The sequence below is a fragment of the Saccopteryx bilineata genome, chromosome 6 (assembly GCF_036850765.1).
Source record: "Saccopteryx bilineata isolate mSacBil1 chromosome 6, mSacBil1_pri_phased_curated, whole genome shotgun sequence".
In the NCBI taxonomy this organism is placed as follows: domain Eukaryota; kingdom Metazoa; phylum Chordata; class Mammalia; order Chiroptera; family Emballonuridae; genus Saccopteryx; species Saccopteryx bilineata.
Window position 1 is genome coordinate 193,498,928 of NC_089495.1, and position 6,000 is coordinate 193,504,927.

Consider the following 6,000-nt stretch of genomic DNA (forward strand, 5'->3'; position numbering starts at 1 on the left):
TGGAGTTTGTTATAATGGGATTTAACCTGTACACTTAACATTCAATTAACCATGAGGCTTATCCTAATTGAGGATTATGCTGACTTCTGCAGTCCCTTCCCATCTATCCATCTACCACTCCAACTCAGCTGCCACAGCTACCAAAAGCAAAGCCCCAGGGAGCAGATTATCCATTGCTATGTGATACCCAGGCCAATATTTCCTTTCATCATGATGTGGATGATGAAGAGTTAAATTCAGTAATCCAGTCAGTCAAGTCTCCAAAAAGTGCAGCTTCATAATCCTCACAGCCTCTAACCAAGGAAATTAAACATTAAAGAACTTAGCCTGACCTGTGGTGGCTCAGTGGATACAGCTTCAACCTAGAACGCTGAGATCGCTGGTTTGAAACCCCAAGCTTGCCTGGTCAAGGCACATACGAGGAGCAACTTCTGCAAGGTGATGCTTCCTGTTCTCCCCCACCCCTCTCCTCTCTCTAAAATCAATAAATAAAATCTTTAAAACTAAAAGAAATAAAAAAAGAATTGGGCAATTAAAAAATATTAACAGAAAAGAAAAAATAGGATGCAGATGTTCCTAATGAAAAGTAAGGAAAAGCGCAAACAGAAAAGTAGTAGTTTATTTGCTCTTAGAATAGTCTTTGAGGCCTGACCTGTGGTGGCGCAGTGGATCAAGTGTCGACCTGGAACACTGAGGTCACCGGTTCAAAACCCTGGGCTTGCCTGGTCAAGGCACATATGGGAGTTGACGCTTCCTGCTCCTCCCCCCTCCTATCTCTCTCTCTCTCTCTTCTCTAACATGAATAAATAAATAAAAATAATTTTAGAACAGTCTTTGAAATAGGTAAAGACTGTGTACCATTTGGGTCAGACTTCTTTCCTTTGCCTCTAAGCCACAAAGTTTACTACAGATAGTGAAATAAACCTTTACTGCCCCCTGTAAACTGACCTAGGTCGGCAGACCCTACCAAAGTGAGTCAATGCTGACAAAGCTGGGAACTGACAGCAGGTAGTCTAAGAAGATGACCCAGCTTGTGGATAAACCAGCCTCCTAGCCATTGCATGTCTCCCCTTCCACTCCTGCTGTGTGTCTTCTGGCCATTTTCCTGCTCATTTAACAACTCTTCACCAGAAGGTAGGAAAGGGAGAGGCGATTAAATTTAAGTCAACCAGATCATTTGTTAGGGAGCTGAAAATAAGGTTAGGCTCTGAATAAATTGCATCCATAAGTCCGAATAATAATCTCCCAGAAACCCTGTCAGAAAACCACATGGGCCTGGTCTGTGGTGGTACAGTGGATAGATCGTCGAACTGGAATGCTGAGGTCACCAGTTCAAAACCCTAGGTTTGTCCTGTCAAAGCACATACAACAAGCAACCAATAACTCAAGTGAAGCAACTACTTTCCCCCATACTGTGTAAAATCAATTAATAAAATCTTTTTAAAAAGAGAGAGAAAACCAAACGGGCCAAATGAGTTTACCTAGCAAATATTAACAAAGTGCAGAAATAAGCCTCATTACAATAAAGCACCTCCTCCACTTTAATTGTGAAATGTTCATTTTGTAATTCCTTCCCACACTCCCAAAAACACTCAAAATGGGAGAAAATGCCTAGTTTACTGCAGCACTCAATCTCAATGCTATCCCTGAGGATCTAAGCTAACAGTCACCCATTTCTTTTACCTGAACTATGAGGAAAAAGAAAAATTAACATGCATTCCCAACACTACATTTTCTGTTCCTAGAGCTCTAACTACTAAATAATACAAATAACAAATATTCTGCCTGACCAGGCGGTGGCACAGTGGATAGAGCATCGGACTAGGATGCCGAGGACCCAGGTTGAGCACGGGCTCATCTGGTTTGAGCAAAGCTCACCAGCTTGGACCCAAGGTCGCTGGCTCGAGCAAGGGGTCACACGGTCTGCTGAAGGCCCGCAATCAAGGCACATATGAGAAAGCAATCAATGAACAACTAGGGTGTCGCAATGCGCAACAAAAAACTAATGATTGATGCTTTCCATCTCTCCATCCCTGTCTGTCTTTCCCTGTCTATCCCTCTCTCTGACTCTGTAAAAAAAAAAAAAAAAAAAAAAAAAAGAATGAAAGAAAGAAAGAAAAAAAAAAAAAAAGAATGAAAGAAATATTCTTCACTAAGAAATAATTCAAACCAAACTGGGACAGGTTCTGTCTAGTTTCACCTATGAGAAACTGCAATACCTCTTCAATCATGATTAAAGGAGTAACAATTGTGTTAAATTGTGATCCCTTTGCTGAGCAGATGAGTAACACCTGCAGACTATATTCATTCCAAATGCGCAACAAATCAAAAGTCTTCCAAAAAGTCTACATCCTCTGGCCATGGTTTGAAACTATACAGCTTTAAAAAATGCAAACAAAAACCCTGAAGCCACTTAATACCAATGAAAACTAGGGTGATTTTTTATCTTACCCCACTGACCAAACTAAAATAAGAATTTTTTAGGCCCTGGCTGATTGATTCAGGGGTAGAGGGTCAGCCTGGCGTGTGGATGTCTTGGGTTCAATTTCCGGTCAGGACACACAGGAGAAGCGCCCATATACTTCTCCACCCCGCCCCCTCCCTCTTGCTTCTCTCCATTTCTCTCTCTCCCCCACCTCCTGCAGCCATGGCTCAATTGAAGTGAGTTGGCCATGGGCACTGAGGATGCTCTGTAGCCTCCACCTCAGGTGCTAAGAAGAGCTTGGTTGCTGAGCAACAGAGCAATACCCAGATAGGCAAAGCATCGCCCCTTAGTGTGCTTGCTTGCTGGGTAGATCCCCCTCCTGGCACATGCAGGAGTCTGTCTCTGCCTCCCTGCCTCTCACTGAATATTTTTTATTTTTTTAATCATTCCTTTGAAGGACTTCTCAAAAACAAAGTAGTCTTTGAGTTAAAAAGAACTATTCTAAAATCATACTGCTAATGCACAAAGAACTACATTTAAAAAACTTATCTGTAGTATGTCCCTGACATAGTAAGGAAGTTTATTTCAAAAGACAATCAAGAAAGCATTAGTAAGTAACCATTTAAAGAACTACTTTTTATTTCTATGTCTCCTAGAAAAAGGCTCCCGAGTCCAACAGTACACTTATTCCTATTGTGTGAATTCTAGCTTATTTGCTCAGATGATGGGAGGTGACTTATAGAAATAATTCTCATTCTGAGGGGAAATGTACAATATACTCACTTTCAAAATACAGTGAAATTGTTTAATATAATCTTTAGTACCCTAAACTCTAACTAATATCACTGAATTTTCTAATGAGTTGTTAGTGTTGGTAAATTCAAAACTACCATACTAAAACATAAAAATAGAAACCCTGTTGATTACATTCAAGTTGTTCTGCATTTTCAAATCCTCTGTAGCTAAGAAATATTTTTATTGTAGAAACATTTCCTATAACTGCTCTAGAAACATCACAGCTTCCACTTAGTCCACGATCCTCACATTCAAAATGTACTTCTATCTGCCAGAAGCTGGCATATGTTTTCTTTTTTTTTTAATGCTGATTAAACAATTAAGTCATTTCTATCAATACATAAAATACTCCTATAATTTAGGATCACAGGCAATCTAGATTGCTGCTCATTTAAATGCAGAACCTGAAGCAACCTCCAGTGACAGGAGCTATAGTGTTCAATATCATTTTACATGTTAGAGAGGCTTCGTCTTACATACAAACAATGAACCCAGCAGGGTTCTTCATCCTCAAGCCCCACAGATTATTATTTCTTTAAAGGTGTTAGTAGATAAAGCAACATAAGCACTAAGTTCTAATAGCTGTCAACATTTTTTTAACACAGTAAAAAAAAAAAAAAAAGTATTCCCACCCGTTTTCCCTTTCTTCTATTCATTTTACTTCCCTGCTTTTGGTATTCAACAGAGGTGTGCTTCAAATGAAAACCTTAAAATAATTACCCCAAAGACCAAGCATGCTCTAGAAACCAGTAATAGCCATTGCCCCCTAGGAGAGAGAAGGTGGAGAGGTTTAGAGTAAAAGACTCATTTTTCAATGTTTTTGTACCTTTCCAGATGGGTATCATATCTGATACAATCTATTCTAAAACAAGCAATAATTAGAACAAGGAGTTCACAAACTTACCGATTTCCATTTAACACTGCTTTATGCGGCATTCATTGAAGACTTATGCCCCCCCCCCCCCCCCTTATCTAGAGTCTAAACAACCTGCTGCAACAAGCACTGAAGCTTTCTCGCAGCCAGGAACCAGTTACGAGGACAGGCATTTAAATCAAGGAGATGCAGCAATCTCGCTCAACACTACTACCACTCTCTCTCACTCATCTCATTCAACTCCCATTTAAAACCACTGCAGCAAGCCAGCTGGTACTCGCCTTCCTGTTTCTTCACGGAGCAGGCTTAATAACAAAAACAGCTTTGGCTTTGAAGCGCTGCTCAAAAACTGCAAAAAGGAAGTCTTCTCTTTCGGTGGGGGGGGGGGGGGAGAGAGGGTAGTCTGGACTTCGATAGAATCGCAGACCTTTCGTGTCATTCCACTTGGGAATCCCGAACTCGCCGCTAAGTGAGATCTGGGGACGATGATCTCTCCCTGTGACAACTGCTCTTTCGGTTAACTTTCCACCCTGCGTGCCCTCAAGCTGCCTGGGAAGCAACTGAGCCTTCCAACGACTCCGATTGTATTTTTGTTTTTTGCTTTATAAAGATCTATGCAAGGCCAACAGTTTATTTAAAACACAAACTGCATGTATGTCCGTAAGAGGATGAGAAACGAAGAAGAGGGAGGAAATAGTACATAGAAACAGCGAAATCTGAAATGTATCCACTAACTTCCCCACTTGCCATTTCCCAGCCATCACACCAGAGGTAGCAAAACGCCTTTCTACTGAGAAAACTGCTGAGGACCTACCCATGCCCAAAATGGAAATTCCGCAGATAATTCTCGTTAAAATATTAAAAATGCCTGAGTGCAGCAGTAAACAGGGCAACAAAATCCGACCCCATCCCGAGTACGTACGACTGGGAGGCTGAGTGGGGGTCGGCCGGGGTCTGCGCGGCTGCCCCCGCCCCCTAATTCTTCCCAGTAACTCGAAGGAGCCACGGCCGCGGGAAGAGGGGGATGCGGGCAGCTTCCAAAAGCCGCCCTCAAGGGCTGGGGAGGCAGAAGGGAGATAAAACTTTAAGGACAGGAGGGGAAGGTGGGCCCCCGGGCCCCCCCCAACTCCTCGGGGTGACCCCTCCCCGCGGGGACCCCTCGGACTCCCAAGCCGGCTGCCGCCCAGCTTTGACTGCCCTCCTCCGGCCGCGGGCTGCCCCCGGCTGCGGGTAAGCGGCGTGGCCCCAACACCCCGAAACTAGCTCAGCGCGCCCCCCGCTCGGCGCGCCCCTCGCTGTCTCCGCGGAGCCCAAGCCGCCGGCTCGCAGGCAGCCCCGGGCACTCGCCCTCTTCCCTCCTCCTCGCACTCCACCCCCTCTCCCGCTGCTGCTCCTCCTTTATCTCCACTCACCGCCCGCCGCCATTTTCCTCGCAGCTCAGCTTTAAATCGGAAACTCGCTGCTCAGCCCGCAGCCGCCGCAGCCGCCACCACCACCGACTCAGCCGCCGCGGCTGCTGCCGTCGCTGTGGAGGGGTTGAGGAGCCAGCGGCTGAAGCCGCGCCGCGGGGACCGCCGGGATATGTAGTCCGGGGGCCACGCCCAGCACTACCCGTCCCAGGGGGCCTTGCGCGGCCTGGGCACTGGGTGCCCCTGCCCCTGCCCCTGCTTCTGCCCCGCCGGGCTTCCGCGGCGCGAGGGCGTGGCGGCGAAGACCCTCTGCCAGTTTTCTCACTTACCACCTGGGCGCTGCAGCGGGGTCAGAAGAACTGGAATGCAACCCTACTCCTGTTCTTAATTTTTTTCATACTTGCCTTCTTCCAGTAATATCTAATTCTTATTGAGTGTTTATTGTGTGCAAGCACTGATCCTTAAAACAATCATCCCTGAGCATCCGTTAGGGACTA

At 45.2% G+C, this 6,000-nt stretch overlaps 1 protein-coding gene across 3 annotated transcripts in view; it reads right to left on the minus strand.

Moving 5' to 3' along the window:
- Positions 1-5,640, minus strand: part of NCOA3 (nuclear receptor coactivator 3) — a 112,349-nt gene extending 106,709 nt beyond the window's left edge. For 2 of the 3 annotated variants that reach the window (XM_066235837.1, XM_066235833.1), the window contains exon 1: positions 5,507-5,635. The gene's annotated coding sequence lies outside the window, so the exon portion shown is untranslated. Of the gene's footprint in view, positions 1-5,506 lie in introns of all 3 variants that reach the window. The other variant, XM_066235836.1, reaches the window with a different exon arrangement.
- Positions 5,641-6,000: the final 360 nt, after the last annotated feature.